The sequence below is a fragment of the Dermacentor albipictus genome, chromosome 6 (assembly GCF_038994185.2).
Source record: "Dermacentor albipictus isolate Rhodes 1998 colony chromosome 6, USDA_Dalb.pri_finalv2, whole genome shotgun sequence".
Classification (NCBI taxonomy): Eukaryota; Metazoa; Arthropoda; class Arachnida; order Ixodida; family Ixodidae; genus Dermacentor; species Dermacentor albipictus.
The window spans coordinates 136,924,485-136,946,312 of NC_091826.1; the positions used below are offsets into that span (position 1 = coordinate 136,924,485).

General features: G+C 45.1%; 1 protein-coding gene and 1 long non-coding RNA gene across 2 annotated transcripts in view; one reads left to right on the forward strand and one right to left on the reverse strand.

The window, feature by feature from the left end:
- Window positions 1–21,828, forward strand: part of LOC135902292 (chitinase-3-like protein 1) — an 830,286-nt gene that overhangs the window by 114,814 nt on the left and 693,644 nt on the right. The window lies entirely within an intron of this gene.
- Window positions 6,254–19,944, reverse strand: LOC135902288 (uncharacterized). Its single transcript, XR_010564477.2, has 4 exons — window positions 19,877–19,944; window positions 16,943–17,128; window positions 14,969–15,130; window positions 6,254–6,321 (listed from the first exon to the last, which is right to left on the reverse strand). It is a non-coding gene; the product is annotated as an uncharacterized lncRNA (long non-coding RNA).

Consider the following 21,828-nt stretch of genomic DNA (forward strand, 5'->3'; position numbering starts at 1 on the left):
CGTAGCAAACTTGCCTCGTTGACAAACTTGAGGTTGTTCACCGCCACGCTACACGCACCTTCCCATCCCGTCTTTTCGGTCGTCGCAAGCTCATGCGAGCCTACGAGGATCGCCTCAAAGCCCTCAAGTAGCTCACCCTGCAATACCAGCGTACCATTGCACTAGTCCCTCTGCTCTTCAAGCTGCTCGTTGCCGCTCTGAACAGCATTAATCTTTCTTCTTCAGTCCGTCTGAACAAGTGGTCAGGACAGCCTGAGCCCCATGACGTCTGTGCGGCCCGACACCGCAACTCCATGCTTATGTTTGGCATAGAGGGCGTCTCTCCAGCTCCCGGGCCTCTCAGACTCCACTTCCTTTCATGTTGAGTGAATCGGCATTCCTGCGCTTCACGCACCCACCGACTGCCTTGTTACATGCTCAGCGAGTGAGCAAGCGTGTGTATTTGTGTGTGTGTGTGTGTGTGTGTGTGTAAGAGAGACAGACAGCGTGTCTTCTACACCCTGCGAGTTCGAACTTTAGATGGCTGGCTATCACACGCTCTAGAGTACAAGCATCAGCATATTTTGTTAGCCTTGCGAACTGTCTCCTGTGCCGTCTTACCTCTAAGATTATTATTATTATTATTATTATTATTATTATTATTATTATTATTATTATTATTATTATTATTACTAGAAGAAGAAGAAGACGAACAAGAAGATGAAGAAGCAGAAGAAGATCCCTATGACCACATTGAATGTGTTCATGCCAGCATGACAAGTAATACAAAATGAGCGCCGCAGATGCATGCCTTCATGATGAAAATGGTGATCTTGTATCGAGCAATGCTGATGCCTTTAAAGAACATTTGTTTTCCTTGTAAACATGTAAACGATGCTTCAAGTAGCCTTCCTTCTCAGCCTCGCATAGTGTGTACGCTATGAAAAAATGAAGTCCTTTTTTCCTGTGTATGAATATGAAACGCCTCAAAGCTTCCCTTTCTTGTACTGCTGGTGGCGTTCCTCCCGCCCTGCTTGACACGTTTGGAAGCGTACTTGTCCCTGTTCTTACAAGCTTATTCAATTGTTCCTTAAAGTTTAGAACAGCTTCTAACACTTGGAAAGTACCGTGCATTCTACCCGGGCTGCGTCAAAAGTGTTCGAATTGGTATTGCATTCCCTGCTTTCTGTTAGTGCTAAAGACATTTTAGTCGATGAACAGCATAGCTTTGTATGCCGACGACTTAACGCTATTCAAGATTGTGAACATAGTTCACAAATGCACTGACCTCCAAAATAAAATGGTGAAGTGCGAGATCGTATTCCTTCATAAGGTAGTCTTGAATGCTTCCAAAGCTGTGGTACATACGCTGAAAACACACCATGTGCAATCTTAATACACACTTCGGAATGCCCTACTGTACAGGGTCGATGAACGCTCTTGGGGTCTATTTCGACAACACGCTAAGCTTCTCATCATGCGTTCAATATGCGCAGCATGTCCTTCACGCTCTTGCAATTGTATGTCGTATAGTACATGATTTTCACTCCCCTGTTCTGTTTCTGAGATTGCATTCATCTATGTGCCTTCCACTACTAGAGTATGCCTCTGTAGATTAAGGTACAATGTGCAATTCTGACCTTATTGAACGCGTCCAGAATAAATAGATATCTTCAATTACCACTTTTGCCATTCTCGCTTCCACACTTCAGCCGCCTCAAAAATACTTCAACTAATCCATGTTCACTCAAGACATTAAATGAGGCCTTTTGTTCCTGTATAAAGTAATTTATGACGTTATAGATTCCGCAAACCTTCTTTATCATCTGCAATTTTTCGTGCCGCTGCAGAAAACAAGCAACATGGTGTATCATCTCCCTCGCCTTGTTACATTAAAAACATCCCTATACATAGCTTGACTCCGAAAAACATGTAATAATGATTGGTATTATAAATATATATTGCAGAGTTCACTTCTTGTGTTTTGTATTTATGTAGATAATCGTGCTGCATGATTAACTCGCTTTTAGTCTTCAATTCCTCATTTACTTTTTGCCTATTTGTCTCATTATCTTGCAATGCTTTGTCCACCACATTTGTGTTCTCTGTACATTTTGTCTCGCATATTGTTTTTCAGGCTCACCAGTGCAAAGGCTGTCTAGCTGTTCCTAGGCATTATCATAAACATTTAATTGGTTATTATTATTATTATTATTAGTGTAGTAAAAAGCAGTGTTTCTTTTAATATGTACAAGTAGATTATTTCAGTGCAATAGCTTTCATGTAATATTGTTAGTGTAAACTTTTTTTACAGCATCAATTAAGAAAGTGCAATAAAAGGCTATAAGCGTGATCATATGCAATGTGCTATTACTTGCTTTTGATATTTAATAACCGTTGGGTACCGTGTCCCGTGTTGTGCAATAAAACAATGACACATCCATTATTGCGTGCCTCACAGGAGAAATTGAATATCTTTCTCAGTCAAAACATCATATGAGGCCGAAAACAAAAAAACAGGTAATCTTTTTAATTTGTGTCTGTTGACTTGAAGTGACTAAATTGTGAAAGGAACCTGCTTATATACCTTTTTTATTATTTCGCAAATCTGCTGCCCCTGTACCATTTGAATAATGCTTCAATAGTACGACTTCGCAAAGGGCAACGAAAGACACCTAATAATACTCTCCCATCGTCAAGTATGTAGTATCTGACGGCATGTCATTTCATTAATGTCGCGAGAGACAGACTTCACATGTTGAAACCTGTTACAGTAGAATGTGACCTTTGCACAGTGAAATGTTTTCTTGCTGTACACTCAATGCCGCCCAATGTGAAGGCCTTCCGATGCGGTTCTGATGCTTCAAAAGAACATAGAAGAATAAATGAGGTGCTCCATAGCCAAGAAAATATAGAAACAAGAATCGGGAGGAGGCAAGCTACGAATATGGTAGATAATAGCTGTTTTGGAAGTTTTTCTCTAATTTTATTTTGTCGGCGCTGCTGGTGTTTCGATTCTTTTTTGCCATTTTCTCAGAACAGACTTGTCGTGTTTCATACACGGGCAAGCATAATTATATTTTAATAAAGATTTTTCAATTATAAGTTGCACACGTAATACTTACTTAGTTGGCTGCGGAATGAGGACAGAAAATGAAATTGTACGACATTGTTTTATATGTTATGGCACCGTCGAGCAGGTGCTAGAAAACGATGCTGTAGACAGACGATGGCACAGGCAGCGGGCGCAAGCACTGATGTCGACTTCAAGGGTAAAAAGAAATGATTGCGGCAGAAACCGTTTCTTATGTCCAAAGAGCGTACGGATCACCAGCCTATTCTTTCAAGCTCAGTTTACAACAGGCTCTCTTACGTCGCACTTGAATGGCTGAAAACAAAATGCTGATGCAGCAGTGTGCCACAGCCGAGGAGCGAGGCGCAAGAGCTTGTGTCCCGTGGGTCCTTTTCCTCCAAACGAAATGACGCGTTGTCTTTCCAAGGCGCGCCGCAGTGTGCCGACGCTTGCCAGTGCTTGGACCTTAAGAGCTGCGCTCTACAGTATAGAATTTGTTCCTATAGGCTGTTGAACATTACAACGCTATCATAGAGGTAATCAGTGAGGCCTGTCGAATTGCAACTGCAATCATATGGCAGAGAATAATGGCATATTGGGAGAACTTCGAATGGTTTCCGAATCAGCACGTGTCTGGGTGATAATTTATTTGTTCTTATTCAGTGTATTCAAGTAGCCAGAGAAGAAAGGAGACTGCTATACGTGGCCTTTCTAGATATTACAGGAGAATATTGCTATGGAATAGTATTACCAATGACGAAGAGGCGAGCAGTAAGCAGACGACGACGATTGGAGGCTAGCGCGGGCTGTTGCCTCTTGGCCAAGTGCGGCGTAATACGTTGTAAATATACTTGTATATAGCTTTTCATCTGCGTCTTCTTACGTAACATATCTGGTGGAGGTGTTCTCACAGTCATTGCCCACTGTCCCCAAGACATCATCCTCGGCTTAGACTTCCTCTCCGCACATTCTGCTCTCATCGATTGTTCCGCCAGTACTCTCCGCCTTGACCTGCCTCTTCTGGATCCCGCTGAACCACACCCCAGTCGCCTCAGTACCGCCGACTTCGTTCGCTTGCCACCTTCTGCACTGACTTACGTTGACCTAGTGTCATCCCCACCAGTGCCCGACGGTCACTATATCGCGGCTCCTATGCAAGACGTCCTCCTTACACACGGGATCACGGTACCTCATACCGTTTTATCTATTACGGCGAATTGCGTCTGCCTGCCAGTGGTCAATTTTGGCTTGACGACACAAGTGCTGCCATGCGGGATGTCTCTGGCCCAGCTTTGCTCATTCGAGGATCACTCAATGGCATCTATTGAGGTAGACGACAATTCAGCCGATCCTCCTCTACCATCGCAGTCGACAACTTGTACCATCGCCGACTTACAGAAAATGATTGCGCCCGACATGTTGTCCGAGCATGCTCTTGAGCTCTACCGTGTCCTGTTTTCCTACAACGATATTTTTGACATTAACGATCATCCTTTGGCCCAAACTACCACTGTTAAACATCGCATTAATACTGGCGATGCCCCTCCTATTCATCGCCGCCCGTATCGAGTGTCACCGGCTGAGCGTCAAGTTATTCACGCAGATGTTCGCAAAATGCTTGCCAAGAACATTATAGAACCGCCATGTAGTCCGTGGGCGTCACCCGTTGTACTGGTAAAAAAGAAGGATGGCTCATGGCACTTTTGCGTGGATTATCGGCACCTTGAGAGGGTTACAAAAAAGGACGTGTATCCCCTACCTCGGATCGATGACACCCTTGACTGCCTCCATGGTGCTCGCTACTTCTCCTCTATTGACCTCCACTCGGGCTACTGGCAGATTGCCGTGGATGATCTCGACCGCGAGAAGACTGCCTTTGTAACTCCGGATGGTCTTTATCGATTCAAAGTGATGCCTTTCCGTCTATGTAACTCTCCTGCCACTTTTGAACGCATGATGGACTCCCTTCTTCACGGTTTCAAATGGTCCACATGCCCGTGCTACTTGGAGGACGTTATAGCATTCTCCCCAACGTTCGCTACGCACATCGAGCGCCTCTCGGCAGTCCTGGACGTTTTTCGTCGTGCCGGTCTGCAACTGAACGCATCGAAGTGCGCATTCGGCCATCGCCAGATTACCGTCCTTGGGCATCTCATTGACGCGAACGGAGTGCAACCGGACCCAGGCAAGATCCATGCTGTTACGCACTTCCCTGTTCCGAAGTGTGTCAAGGATGTGCACAGCTTCATCGGCCTTTGTTCCTACACTGTAAAAAAAATTTTCCTTACTTTACAGAACATTTGCTGGTAATTTGTGACCGAACACTCTTCCGTAAATTAAGAACGGTCATTTCCGTAGAACGGCAACTGTAAAAGAGAGACCGTAATACAAGATACGAGTGCTTCTGTATCTAGAAAATGGAAGACTCTGTATTCTGAATCTGTACTATGACCGTTAAAGTACGGTGCTTCTCGTATTCAGAAACGGAACGTAAATTAAGAACGGTCATTTCCGTAGAACGGACAACTGTAAAAGAGAGACCGTAATACAAGATACGAGTGCTTCAGTATCTAGAAAACGGAAGACTCTGTATTCTGAATCTGTACTATGACCGTTGAAGTACGGTGCTTCTCGTATTCAGAAAATGGAACACACTGCATGCTGAATCTGTACTATAACCGTTAAAATACAGGTGCTTGCCGTATTCAGAAAACGAGAGACTCCGTATGCTAAATCTGTACTATATCCGTTAAAGTACAGGTGCTTCCCGTATTTCATCTTGCAGAGCATATCCATTATTCGAAGAATGTGCCATCGGGGACAAAATTGCCCAGGACGTGCGAGAGTCGACCGAATTTTATTGGAGTGCTATTTGCTGGGATCAGCCGTGCCACCATCTGCGTTGAGAATGTGCATTCGTGACCCACTGTTTTCAGCGGTCTTGAGCAGAAATGCAATTTGGTCATCACTCGCACTTCCAGGGTGCTTTTGTCCACATGCAAATGTCATGAAGGCAGCTCATAGTCAAAGCAGCAGATCACCATTGAGAAAATTGTCTTGCCAACACACTGACATGGCTGCAGAGATGAAACACTTTGCACTTTGTGATATGAATGCACTGCATAGCATATATACAAAAAGCTGCAACATTTCAGTCCTCAAGTTCTTAGACCACAGAAGCAACTTTATTTTCTTCAATCACTCGTCTCGCACTTCTTCCTGGTGAAAGTTGTTCTTGACTCCAAACGCTTGCAAGGATAAACTTGCTGCTGTTAGGAGAAACAAATAGTATTCGTGAATATCCTTCTTAAAGAAAGCGGCAAAAAAGTATAATCACAGAACACGACAAAGCAGTAACTTCGGTGTTAGAAATACATGTAAGTAGATCAACATTGTTGGAACAAGGGATGTTGCTGTAGCCAACATTTCGACATAGGTGCTTGTCATTAGGGTAGCAAATGTTTTCCTTGGCTGTGTTGTTTTGGATTTTGCATATCTCACTGGCCCTGTTACGTTTCGCTTACGACGCGCGATATGGCCGGCGCGGATGCAACGGACGTCGGGGCTTCGTTCAAAGCGGCGGACATTTTGGCCCGTTCGGAGCGGCCGCGACGCATCCCCGCCGAGCGCGTCCCGGCATGTTCAGTGCCACGTGTCTTTGTGTGTGCGTGTGTGTGTGTGTGCCCACGCTTGTCAAAGCGCGGCAGCCGGGGAGAGGAGCTCCCCCAGTGTGAAGCGAGGAGGTCTGACCGGCGCCGGCCCGGCTGATGCGTCACCTCCTTGTCCCAACGTGACTCTCAGTCCGTCCGTCGCCGCTGTCACGTGGTGTCGTCCCGTGACCTTCCTTCTTGCCCGCGACGCCAAGAGTATAAGAGCAGCTGCCCCCGGACGCCAGGAGAGAGGCTCCGATTTCTTCTGTTGAGTAACGTGCTCTCCCGTCTCTCTACTTCGGTCGACATGACCGCCCGCTCTTTGCGATGCTAGAATAAACAAGTTGTTCTGTTAGCAGTCGCCTCATGCTTTGCTGGGACCTTCGGATGCTTCCAGTGTGCCCCAGGCCGCCAGGCCAACGCTACCCTTGGGGCTTGCGACCCATTTGCAACAACGGGCGCCAACGGTCCGGTTGCAACAACGGGTGTCAGCACTGAGGTTCCGACAGCTGGTGGCAGCGCTGAGATTCCAACAGCCGGTGCCATCGGTGCGGATCAAACATCTGGTTGCCAGCGGTGAGATCGCGACAACGGAGGCCAGCAGCGAAGATATGCGGTTGACTGTATGCTGAGCAGCACAACGACCATGCGGGAGCAGTGCAACGAGCCCTGTGTGATGACTGGTTGCCTGCAGCGGAACGACTGCGCTGAATTCTTGGCTGCGTGGTTTGGTGAGTGCGGGACTTTCTTCTTCTGAGTTTTGCCAGGCTTTTGTTAGTGTCAGAAACAGAGCTGGTAATTGTGGTTGTCGTTGCTGCCGGGTTAGTTGCGGCAAGACAATAGTAGGCAGTAGAGAAAGCAGCATTCAGAGCAGCCATGGATTTGAAGTCGTTGCGCAAACCGAAATTGTTGGAGCTTGCAAGAGAGTTGGGTCTGGATGTCTCAGACAAACTCAGAAAACCAGAACTGCTAAGGGCTATTCTTGAGTTAGGAGCAGAGGATGACGAGCTGTCGGAATGCCTTGAGACCATTGAGGAGAGGGAGACGGCAAAAAGACAGGAACGCGAACTTAAAGAACAGCAACAGCAACAGCGAGAGAAACAAGAGAAAGATGAGCGTGAACGTAAAGAACAGATAGAACGAGAGCAACGGGAGAAAAAAGAAGAGCGCGACCGTCAACACGCTTTAGAAATGAAGCGTCTCGAGGTAGAGATGGAACGCGCTAGTAATGGAAGTCAGGCACACGGTGCAGGAGAACGGGTATTGTTCAAAATGACTGACCTAATGCGGCCGTTTAAGCTTGGAGAGGACATTGGTTTGTTCCTGGTTAACTTTGAGCGAACGTGCGAGAAGCAGGGGTTCTCTCGGGAAACGTGGCCACAGCGCTTGCTCACTTTGTTACCCGGCGAGGCGGCCGACGTAGTCGCTCGCTTGGAGAGAGTGGAGGCAGAGGATTTCGACAAAGTGAAATCGAGTCTGCTAAAAAAGTACAGGCTGTCAGCGGAGGCGTTCCGTCGGAAGTTTCGAGAAAATGAGAAAGGCAAAAGTGAGTCGTATACAGAGTTTGCCTACAGGCTTATGTCAAACATGCAGGAGTTGCTCAAAGAAGAGAAAGCGTTTGGTGACCACGAGAAAGTTCTGCAGTGTTTCGGGCTGGAACAGTTTTATAGTCGGTTACCTGAGAACGTGCGGTACTGGGTCTTGGACAGGCCAGACGTTAGTACGGTGGCTAGAGCTGCTGAGCTAGCCGAAGAGTTTGTGACGCGTCGGGCTCGCGGAGCTAAGGACGGTCAAAAGGGTGAATTTGGCTCCAAGTTTGAGAGGCCGAAGTTCACGCCCATGAGAGCAAAGGGGGACACACGTAGTGCGGATGCGAGTGAAAGCAGTCCGACCGAACGTAAGGAGACGGCGGCAACCAAAGCCGAACGCAGAAAGCGGTTCCAGACGAGGCAAGCGCGCGTTTGTTATACGTGTCAGAAGCCGGGTAATTTTTCGGCGCAGTGTCCAGAAACAAAAACAAAAGTCGTATTTTTGTCGTTATGCAGCACTGACGAGAACATGAAGCTTCTCGAGCCTTACATGCGAGACCTCCTCGTGAATGGGAAAGAGTGCCGAGTGCTTCGCGATTCCGCAGCTACGATGGATGTAGTTCACCCCTCTTACGTAGAACCCGATATGTTCACGGGCGAGTGCGCATGGATCAAGCAAGCCGTGGAAGCTCACAGCGTGTGTCTGCCCGTAGCAAAAGTGCTTATTGAAGGACCTTTCGGAGCACTTGAGACGGAGGTGGCAGTGTCATCTATGCTGCCCCCCCAGTACCCGTACCTATTTTCGAACAGGTCCGATCACCTCCTGCGCGAGAAGGGGCTTTTGTTTGGTGAGGCTAGCGTTCAGGCCTTAACCAGATCGAAGGTTCGGGAGCTCGCTGCAAAGGCGGTAGTTGCGGGGCCGACGTTGTCGAACGATGAGAAAGGGTCAGAGGCGCAGCAAGCTGATATTCAGAGCACGCCCGAACTGAATAAAATTGAGCCTGTAGCGTTAAAGGCACCAGATACTGGAGAGGAAATGCCCGACACGGGAAAGTTAGAAGAGCTATCTGAAGATTTGCTCACCGCGCCTACGTCAGACGGACTTGATAGGTTGCTAAAAGTCAGCCGGGCGGCTTTGATAGCCGAGCAAAAGAAGGATGGCAGTCTAGAAAACATACGCTGCATTGTCAAGGAAGGTGTCGCCAAGAAAAATGCTCGCTTTGTGGAAAGAGGTGGGGTCCTGTACCGGAAGTATCTAGACTGCAGGGGAGTGGAGTTCGATCAGCTGATCGTGCCTCAGTGCTACCGTCAGGATCTGTTGCGCTTGTCTCATGGGGGTTCGTGGTCCGGACACCTAGGAGTTAAGAAAACTAAGGACCGTCTCTTGCAAGAGTACTATTGGCCAGGGTGTTTTCGGGACGCAGACCACTTTGTGAAGACATGCGACACCTGTCAGCGGGTGGGCAAACCAGGGGACAAATCGAGGGCGCCGTTGAAGTTGGTACCTATCATTACGGAGCCTTTTAGACGGCTCGTTATTGATACAGTGGGACCTCTGCCGCCAACAGCCACGGAGTACAGACACATTTTGACTGTGATCTGCCCAGCGACAAAGTTCCCTGAAGCAGTGCCGCTTAAAGAACTCAGCTCAGTTGAGATAGTCAATGCACTGCTGTCCATATTTGCGCGAGTTGGTTTTCCTGCGGAAATCCAATCAGATCAGGGCACAGTGTTTACTAGCGCTTTGACTACAAGTTTTCTTGAAAGGTGTAGGGTAAAGCTGTTACACAGCTCAGTGTACCACCCACAGTCGAATTCCCTTGAGAAGCTCCTCTCCGTCATGAAGCGCGTGTTGAGAGCATTGTGGTTTGAACAACAAACTGACTGGGAGCTGTTTCTGCCTGGGGTGATGTTTGCATTAGGGACCGCGCCGCATGCCGCTACGGGGTGTTCGCCAGTTGAGCTCGTGTACGGTCGCTCGCTGCGATCTCCGCTTCGCATGCTTCGAAACGGATCACTGCCCTCTCCAATGGCTGCAGACTATCTCTTTCACAAATGGCCGCCTCCTGCGCTGGAGCCTCGCTTTGCAACAATATTCCTTTGAGGTGCGTTACAAAAAGGGGAGTCTCAACGGTAACGCCGATGGCTTAAGTCGAAGCCCCTAACGTGGGAATCAGCCTCAAAATTGTTTGTTATTGATGTTTTTCTTCCTGAGGCAGGATTTTTAACATATTGCTTTTGTGTAGTGTTTCAAAGTGATGATGTGCTTTCTAGTGCAATTTTCCGATTTGTGGACGCGTTCTGAGTGCTGCTATAGACTACTGTAAGGAACTGGGCAGTAGTATAAAAGGGGAAAGAGCCTGGCATGGCTTAGTGAGGGTTGTGCCGTGCTTGCTGACTGAGCGGCTGAGTTTCGGCGTAGTTCTAACGCTTGCTGGGAACGAGAGAAAAATGGCAACTCTCCCGAAGTCACTTTGCAGTGTCCTGTGTGAACCTGAACGTGAGAATGAGGCCTTCTCGGTGCGCTGCGCTCAAGAAACGCCGAGGGACGACGGACTTCGGTTATGAGCATCATCGAGCGACATCCCTCCGGACAGCGGATGCAGTCCCCTGACTATCGGGATCTCCCTCCCCCGGCGGGGCGGTCTGTTACGTTTCGCCTACGACGCGCGATATGGCCGGCGCGGATGCAACGGACGTCGGGGCTTCGTTCAAAGCGGCGGACATTTTGGCCCGTTCGGAGCGACCGCGACGCATCCCCGCCGAGCGCATCCCGGCATGTTCAGTGCCACGTGTCTTTGTGTGTGCGTGTGCGTGTGTGTGTGTGTGTGCCCACGCTTGTCAAAGCGCGGCAGCCGGGGAGAGGAGCTCCCCCAGTGTGAAGCGAGGAGGTCTGACCGACGCCGGCCCGGCTGATGCGTCACCTCCTTGTCCCAACGTGTCTCTCAGTCCGTCCGTCGCTGCTGTCACGTGGTGTCGTCCCGTGACCTTCCTTCTTGCCCGCGACGCCAAGAGTATAAGAGCAGCTGCCCCCGGACGCCAGGAGAGAGGCTCCGATTTCTTCTGTTGAGTAACGTGCTCTCCCGTCTCTCTACTTCGGTCGACCTGACCGCCCGCTCTTTGCGATGCTAGAATAAACAAGTTGTTCTGTTAGCAGTCGCCTCATGCTTTGCTGGGACCTTCGGATGCTTCCAGTGTGCCCCAGGCCGCCAGGCCAACGCTACCCTTGGGGCTTGCGACCCATTTGCAACAACGGGCGCCAACGGTCCGGTTGCAACAACGGGTGTCAGCACTGAGGTTCCGACAGCTGGTGGCAGCGCTGAGATTCCAACAGCCGGTGCCATCGGTGCGGATCAAACAGCCCCTAGCCTCATTGGGGGAGAAGTAACTGGTGCATATAATAGGTCAAGAGAAGCCAAAGCGTTAAAATAAAGGAAGGAAGGGTGTGCTTAGCAGTGGTGATTGTGATGGAGCGGTTATAAGCGATGCTGTCAGTGCTTGCCAAGAGTAGGGGTGACCAAAACAGAAAACGATGTACCCATGTGAGCAGTCATTAATCCAGTAGACCTAATCTTTCCAGAAGACAAAATAGGTATCAAGATAAACAGTTTGCACTTTTGGAAAAGGAAAACGAAGAATTAAGGAAAATAAATTTTGTATCAAGATGCATCTGGTTAAGATCACTGCAAGAGATCTTAACCAGATCAATATATATTTGGTTGAAAGCCGATGAAAAGATGTATTAACCAAATATTAAAAAATAGGGACATTAAAATTAAACTGGGTATGACCATAAAACAGTAAAGAACAGCCTGTGGGAAAAAAATGGGATAGATAATATAACCAGGTGCAAGATTGCAAAACGTCGAGCGCTGTTTATATTCATGCTGCTGTGGACAGCTTCAAGTTTCTGTCTTCCTGTGGAACCTTTGTCTTACTTGAACAAGGAAATGGGTCATTTTTAGACAAGCCAGTTCAAATGCATTTCAAAGTTTCAGCAGTGTTATATAGAAGAAAATATTATGGCCAGTTCTGGGTGTGCTTTCATTCACCATTTATTTCCACCGGTGTAAGTTCAAAATTTAATGGTCTAAATGGACCTTAGCTCTTGGCAAACCATTAGCTGGTCTTTTTTTCAACACAGATGCCTGCACATTATATGTGTTGGCAGGAATGCTAGCGAACTACATTATACTTGTTGCCACAACCAAAGTGAAACTTGGTAACAGTGATTGAAAAACCAGCATTCCACAATATTGATTCAAGTCGTCTGGAAAAGTTGCTTAAGTTAACGTACACCCCCTACCCCACCAGACACAATTATTCAGCACACTGACTCTCATGGTGTCAACCATGCTATTACAAGACTAGGCATCAAGTGAGGAGAATTAGGGGATAAGAGGGCACAATGCTTTTTGTTAGAACATCAAATGTGCTTTACATAAATGCTACATTCCAACTAACAAAGAAGCAACCAGTTTGTGAGATAGTGACCAATGCATACAAAAGCTAATGACATTCTGTGCAGCAGAATCTTTACGATGAGGTGTTATGCGCACAAGTGCACTCTTTCACACAAAATGACATCCTGCAGTCAAACCTTGTGCTAACATTAGAGGTTGAAAAACACCGTAGTGGAAAGCAAAGAGTGCTAAATGTGTTGAAAATTACTAAAAATTATTCGATTATTCATTATCCTTACTGTTCGTTAAAGATTCACAGATTGTTCCCTACGGGTGCTGTAAACAGGCACCCTGCTTTTACAGTGGTAGCAACAATGATCTGTGGCACAGACAAGAATAAATGCTCATGAAGTTTGTGCAAGAGTATACCCTACAAATTGCACCCCATTTCACATTCCAATATGGTAGAAGAGGAAGACGAAAAAAACTACTTTCTGGTGGAGGATGCATACCCTAGAATAGAAGAAACAAGTGTACCCTAACCATTGCTGCTGCCGATGCCTGTGCACTAGCAGTTACATATAATATAGCAGTTACAATTGTTTTTCCACAAGCACTGCAAGCTGCGGCCAGTTTACCAGTACACAGCTGTAATAAATTTAGGGCAAGCTAAAGCTCTCTAATGGATTTATCTCATATGACACAATTGGAATGCAATATTCTGCAAATAAGTGAAGCGCGATGTGCCATCCCATACAATGAAACACCTTTGAAGAATCTGAATCACCACCTGCACTCTTAGGCAAAGTTACACCCTTTGGAGTGTCCCTTCTGCCACACAACAATAATCGTTATCTGCCTTGATGCGTTTCCTTTCTTGAAAACGCCACGCCCGCTACTTTGCTGTCGGGAATGCTATCATGCTGATAACGCGCATGCCGTTCGTTACTGCAAAGCACAGGGCTCGCAGCGTTAAAGAAAGGAAATGCATAAAGGCAGATGACAATTATCGTTGTGTGGAAGAAGGGGCACTTCAAAGGGTGTAGCTCTGCCTAAGAGTGTGGGCCGTGACGAGGGAAAAGAGTGTGTTCTGTGTAAAGTAGTGCACCTGTATAACCTAAAGCTTTGGAGAATGCATTTAGTATGAACTGGGAAGGTTCCTAATTTTAATTGCACACAGTAAAAACCTCCATGCAGTTTTGCAAAATGCAAACCCCTAACTTTTTATTGTTCAAACGTAATGACACGTAGGGCCATAACATGTACATTATGGGTTTCGTTCCCAAACAATCAAAGTGAATAGCACCAACCTAAGTGTTATGTGCCTTGTTGTTAGTGTCGAATGCTGCGATCGGCAGAGAAACAGATTTCTGGAGCAACATAAAGTATTAGGTACTGTGATCTCAGTTCTTTCACTGCTGTTTAAGCATTATCGGGTCTTAAAGTAAGAAAAACGAGGAATAAATACATGCATATTTTACGTCACAACCCGCATAAGTATTTAGTAGTCTGGATTATAAAGGATTCCAGATTTACAACGCAGGACAGATTTTATTCCACTGAAAGAATGGCATCATGCTAATGATTCTGCATTTGGTGCTATATTTATTTGTATTTAGTTCAGTTGGAATGTGTGTGTATCGTCAGCGATATCGCTTGACATGTTTTAGATTGACTGTTTTCTAAATTTAGGCAAATTCGTATTTGCAAATAACCTTGTATGACACCAAGAACTTGCTTAGCAGGAGTATTTCTAACATTTGCAAGATATGAGGCTCTTGAATGCATATCTAAGCCTGGAGTACACGCCGCCCCCTAATCTCATCAGCAAGTTTCTGGAATTCATCTACGAGGTTTCTTATGATGAATGTAAAGTTGCTTGAACGGGAGAAATAGGGAACTTATAACAGGTGAATTATGCAGCATAAGAATGATGTCAGCAAGAAGCAAGCATCAAGAAGCACTGTCACTCAATGTGCATAGACTATCAAACACAAGAATTATTTGGGATGATTTAAAATTCTGGCATTTGAACGAAATGTCTTTTAATGTATATATAAACTCTGATTATTCACTCTACTACCACTACCTTCATTAGAAACATTCATAATCGTTATCCTATCATGCCACATCATCCTAGCTAATATTCAAGCCTTCATAAGCTGCTTTTTTTACTGCTAATTCTCTGTGGGAAAGAGGTGTCCGTATGAAGACCATTACCCGTTTTTTGATAAATGAAAAGGGAAAAACTTCACACCAAAAATGCATTGAGCTTGAGCAAGTTCTGTGTTTGATGCTGTTGATTCTTTTTTCCCTTTGCCATCATTCACCCACCTGGTTAGCTAAGTAGACAGAAAAGCTGCAGGAGAAAGGTGGGGGTGCCAAACCAGACTTGTGCCCCAGGGGACCTTTTCACGGTCACTGGAGGAACTGCCTGTGGCCTCGGCATCTTCCTTGAGGGCCATGGCCATGTCTAAGAAACCTTGTCTCCACAGGCTGCACAAAGAAAGATAATTTGCTGAGCTAAGTCTTTTTCTTAAAAGAACCCATTTAAGTTGCATTCATGGCTTTGCACCACAAAACTGACACATGACTGGCCACTCAAGACACTTTATGTGTATTCGCAGGCTTATTCCTTGGAAAAACACTTATGTAGCACACAATGAGTAACAGTAACAAAAAAGTGTATCAGGAGGCTTTCATATTGCTCTACAACTTTTGATTGACACATTTCATTTAATTATTTGAGATATTTAATAACTAATTAAGAATTATGTAATTAGGCAGAATGCACAAAATAATCAGAGTATCTTCAAGCGATGGCAAACATTACCTTCATTTTGTCTAGTTACATCGCATTTACATATTTCTAAATCTTGGTGCATGATAGTTAAGCCACCCTGTAGATCAAAAAACAATATTAAAATTTTCATAATCATCTCTTGCGTGTTATTGATGGCCATGGCTGCTTCAAGTTATTCTTTCAGTATGGTACAAGCAGTTTTGAAGTGAAATTGTTTTGCATCGAGGGCATGCAATCTAGACAATCAAGCAAAAAGTCAAGTTGTGTTCACTATTCAGATGTTTAACTAAGAAGCTGCAGGAAAAGGAAACAGGACACAACACCTAATAAACAATGCAAAATTTGAAAATTTAAATTGAACAAGAAACCAGTTTTTGAAAACACAGAAAAAAAGCCAGCAGCTTGCATTGAATACACCCTTGCTATGTACTCCAAGTGAAGTTGTTACCGCAATGCTTGGGCACCATATGAACGTAACAATCAACAACTTCGAGCAGAATATTAACACCACTAAATGAACTGGCCTTTGAAGATTCTTGATCTGAAATCCTCAACGACTTGTTCTGGCGTTTAATCTGTCAAGCTCAATCTGTATTCTCAAAAGCTGGCTCTCGGCCATAATTTCTCTAAATGCAACATCAGCTTAAATCTCAAGATAGGGTTGACCTGTAAATAAAGTGGATAATGCATGGCAAACATCATGAACTCTCTTACGTGTTAACCAGAGGGTTCACTCATGCAGCCACGAAATTGTGATGCAGACACGATATATTGAAGCTGGTTTTGTGAAATGTTTCATGCTTCCAAGGCTTCTTCAGTTGTGAAAGCTGTCTCCACTAGCTAAATAAGCGATGAGAATAAAAAAAGAACTTCAACATGCTCGCAATACGTTGGCCATTTGCAAGTAAACAGCAGCCTTTTTGGGTGCCCAGGTTGCCTGGTGCAAATCTATTATGCCACAGTACTTGCGTTACCCAGTACCAGCCACTTTAAAATGCAATGTGTTCAGAGCCCTTTCCCTCTCTTTTTCTGCTTTGGAAACAGTTTAACATGTGTTCAGTAAGCGTCGAGAAAGGGGACAGAAAACACTGTGCACCACTGATTTCTAACATGTTTCGCTGGATGCAGCACACCGCACCGGATGCAGGTGTAGCCAGTGGAAATGCTATGTCATGCAGTCGCTTGTCCTGGAAGCAGGGCATATGGTGGACTAACTAGTGCGTGTGATCAGATAATATTGCTGCCGTAAAACTTTTCTTCGTGGTTTTTCACATTTTAGGAGGTCTCTACATGTCTGGCAAGCGCTTTTATGACAATCTGAACCCGTATACGATAGTGTTCTCTTACATCAAGTTTTTTCTGATTTACCAGTGTTTCCGTTGCACGCCACTTATGTTAGCGACACTGTAGACACTACAATGGAAAAATTCTGGACACCTCGAAACACTGCTTGGGTAGTTTATGGCACATCAGGCAGGCATGTTAGGAGAAGAAATGCCACAAACCCATGCAACAAAGTGGTGCCGCAAAGTTGTGAAGCACCAACTTCCGGGACAAGGCCGGCTTTAGTCGAGGGCGCTCGATGTGCTGTTCATCCCCTGTAGTAGAGATCAGTGGCGTGGACCCTTTTATACTGGCTGTCTTTTCTGGTCGGAACCTTGGCAACAGCTTCCACCCTACTTTTTTTGAACCTGCAACATGTGCACAGAAAGTCACATCACTGTGCGTTGATTGTAGGGCTTTATTGTGCCACAAATTCTATCAAATCATTAACAAATACAGTTCGCACATTTTTACTACTGTATATAGACAGTCTAGTTGCTATACACGCGAAACATTACCATTCCTCTGACAAAATGCAACAATAGAAGGGTACACTGTAAAGCTACACTAAAATTTAAATTGATGTTGCACCGTATGAGCATACACTATGCTTACTGTATGCTCTAGCCCTGTGTCAAGTAAAAGGTAATTGTCAATAATTTATGGTGTATTTCTGCTTATTCTGGGTCGTCAAACTGTACAATCAGTTTACACAAAGTTTACACATTGTTGGCTTTCGATTGCCTATGTGATCCGTTTCTTACTTATGCATGCAGTAATCCCACTGTAATAAGGAAAAAGAGAATAGGAAATGCCGTGATAATCTTCTACAATTGATGAGGGCAGGAGCAATGGCCAATAGCATGTGGTTGAAGCTACATAAATACTCAGTTTTCACACAGCTTAATTATTCAGCAAGTAATAAAGAGCTATCCTGTGCACCTCTGCATGACCAATAAAATCTGACTACTTGACACTGCACTAAGGCTGCCGCTTGGTACTGTGCGGCAGTTCAGCTTTGGTTTTCCGATATACAGAACTGTTTAGGTACCAGTAGTTTACTTTGCGATAAAATGGAGCTTGGAGCACTGGTCATTTGCACATAAATAATGCGACAGCAAATATAACAAAAGGGTAGGAATATGGGTCTCTTGGAAAATGTACATACACATTATGATTATTATGTGATGTGATGCCACAATGAAACAGAAAGCAACGCATAGAAGTGGACGGCGCTTCCATGCCACCAAGGTTATTGGACAGACAGTACTTAAGAAGTGCCCGCAACACAATGTGTTGGCGGGCTAGTTGGTGTGAATCCATAAATACTTTGTTAAGCACAAAACAATGGACACAAGAAAGACGACCGGCACAAGGTGCTACACTCAACTGACATCACTTTATTGCGTCGCTCCTTTATAAATAGTAGAATCTAGAAGAACATGCGCAGTGAACACCATGTGCAGAGACCACCAACAACCAATCACAAGAGCGTACTCATGCGACGGGATCCAAAAAACCATATTGAGCACTGCGTAAGGTTAAAGAAGGCACACTAATGCACTGTGACCCCAATGACTGTATGAAGAAAGCTTCTGATAACTCTCGGGCGGTGGTATCACAGCACTTTTTCAAAATCGTAGTATCACAAAACATGGCTTTACACTTCCATATTTTACAATGTTGAGCCAAATGGGAACCTGTGCCTGCTGGTATGGATCGCTTAGGTTCTCAATATTTCGTGATACTACGATTTTGAAAAAGAGCCGTGATACCACCGCCAGAGAGTTATCGGAAGTTTTCTTCATACAGTCATTGGGGTCACAGTGCATTAGTGTGCTTTCTTTAACCTTGTACAGTGCTCAATATGTGTTTTTTTTATTCTGTCGCGTGAGTGTGCTTTTTTGATCAGATGTTGGTGGTTCCTGCACATGGTGTTCACAGCGCTTGTAATTCTAGATTCTGCTGTCTACAAAGGAGGGACGCAATAAAGTGATGTCAGTTGAGAGTAGCGCCTTGTTCTGTCGTCTTTCTTGTGTCCGTTGTTTTGTGCTAAAAAAGCAATGACGTATTCCTTGTGTGTGTTTGAAGACAGCTCCACACGCAGTAGCGATTCCAGTATTGCTGCCCAGTGGTTTAGCTCGCCGCAGTTTGAAGTGCCACAAAACATAAGGAGAGAAACCTGCATTATAGTCTTGTTGCAAACAAGAATATAACGTGAAGTGCATTCTGAGGCCAGAAACTATAGAAAAAAATTTCACGACGCACCGCTGTGCAGGGTTTTATAGCAAAGTCAAATACATTTAGTGTAAATATCACACTATGATGGTGCACAATGGTGGTAATCTGTAATAATATAAAAGGTGCCTTAATGGTACAACAAAAGCTGACATTACTTAACAATAGCCCTGTAAAATTTAGCATGCAGGGGCACCGCTTGGTTAAACAATAGTGATGTATTGTCTGTGTACACAAGTTTTACCCACGCATTTCTGCCATTGTCTAAATGGCATAAATGAATGGGTAATACTTGTATACATAGATATTACATCTCTACTGTTTAACCAAGTGGGTAAACTATGTCTGCCTGACACAAGATTAGAATTAAACCATAAATTATATATAGTCACCCTAACAGTAACACCTCACTTGAACTTCACAGTAAGTAGACGCCTGTTGATGCCAGCCTCCCCCAATGCTAAACTGCGCTGCATGCTCTACAGAGAAATTATGGTGGTATCACTCAACTCTGAAGCAATTCAGGTCTGCAGCACTGTAGAAGACATCTACAAATGTCCCATTTCATGCATAACAGCCTGAATTGCTTGCACATCTTACCAAGTGCAAATTAAAATTTATTGTTTAGCATTTTTGCCTGCTAGACCACAATCCAATGTCATCAATATATTAACATATTACCTCAAAGAACCTAATTTGGCTTATAGATTAACACCTTTGCATACTGCCACACCTACACTCTGTCATATGCGTTGCAATCATTAAGGAGTGCTGGTCCACCAGCACTCCAATGTCACTAACAGTGATCACCTACACAGCTAAGTAAATGGTCATGATTCAGGTGGCAAACAGCTAAGAGAAAAAAAAAATCCACTCACCTTGTGAGCTACAATACTGCAATAACTTGAGAGAGATGGACCCATTGTAGGCGGCAGACCTCTTCTCAGCTCCAGCACAACAGCAACTTGCCTTTCAGTAAAAGAAAAGGATTGATTAGTAATGATAAGTTACCTTGTTTTTGCTGAGTATCAATACAATCTGGCTTTCATGCATATCCACTCTCCGCTTTAGTAATACAACTGAATTATTCGTCAAATAAAAGGGTCTATGATGATACCATTCGCTTCTCTTGTATGTCCAAATTTTTTCGCACTGATACCGCGTTTACTGCTTGCTTATTGACACGAATGCCTTGACTGCCCAGACATCATTCGAAGCAACACGTCTTGCTGCACCGCAAAAAGTTGCACCGAGGAAACACAGCAGGGCAGCCAGAGCAAAGAACTTTTTTTTCTGGTCACAATTAAAACGTGCACCCAAGCAAGAAAGTAACGATCACAGGTAGTGAGCGACTGCTATTGCCTCGAACGTTTATTTCCGTATTTTAACTGAAGTTCGTGTATCGGATACAGTATGCTCTCAAGCCAATACAAGCGTCAATACAAGAGCTCAACTGAACGCAGTTTTATTCTACGCTTTTAACGCGAGTGAACAAAAGGTTAGAAGTACCTCACGGAAATTGCGATCGAGCCAATCGCGCTACGACTGGAATCGATCTGTAAAGATAGGGTGATCCCTTTCCCCCTTCATGCGTCATTTTTGCCCTAAGACGTTGCATAGTGGTCTTTTGAAACAATATTTCTGTTCGCGACACCGGCTTACCACACATCATTTTAACACCTACGTTATGCAAACCAAATAAGATTAAAATGGGCTTACCTCACGAGCAAGTTACGAGCGTGCGTAGACTGTTGAACACCCGTTGAGAGCAAGCAGGCTATCCGTGTCCAAGCGCATACGTGCACCCAAACACAGGACAACTTCTTCGATGCCGCAGCGTGCAGAGTTTTGTACACGAAGTGAAAGACATCCAGCGCAAATATCTCCGCGCGATGACGGCAAATGACGAGCGCACAAGCGCACACAACACAGCGACAAATTCGGAACTTTGCCAATTCGAACGTGCCGAGACCCAAGCAGCGTAACCATCCATCGTTTCTGTTCTTCGCTCCCGATGCGTCAATCTCTCTTCCTTGGGGTCTTGCTCCACTCTTGAGCACAAATCAAGAGATATTTACGGCGAATTAACAACATTTACAACACAACTCGAAAAATGCCGGCTGACTACACATGTGCACCTCCGTCCGCCACTCCTAACCGACGCGCAGCGCGCGCTGCCCCCTGGTGCCTCACTCTGAGCGCGGAGAACCGAACAGAATCGGTTTCGTTTTCGCATTTGTGCTCTAGTTACTGGAACTGCAATATAATTGCTTGACAATTAATTGAATTCTAAAAGAGGAGAACGCTTTCTCTCCCACAAGTTAGTGCGTTTTATACAAAGGGAGAGAGAATTCAAAAAGCAGAAAGGCAGAGAGGTCAACCAAAGCATTCGCTACTGGCGATAGCAAACCCCTGTGCTACAATGAAATGCAAAGCAGTGCACTGCGATGCGTCCATAAGCTCTAGTACAGGGATAATTTGGGCTGGTTGGTGCGTGTAATGAACGGGTAAATAATGAGTTGTGTCATAACCTTACCCATGCATAAAGCACATGGAACTAATGGTGTTGCATCCTAGGTCAAAAAGAAATAAAGCTTGAATCGTTACATCTCGGCACTGGGCATTCTTTCTTTCCGTATTATTTTTTTCTTCTTTTTGACAGTATACACAGTACTAGCACGGTAATAGGTCCTTCATCTTCAGTCACCTTCCAGTAGTTTACACACATGTCGGTGCATGTTCGCGTTCTTTATTCTACCGTACAAGAACGAGCGCGCTTACCGGTCTTGTTTCAAGATGAAGCGCCAAATGTTTGCGCTTACATCTTATC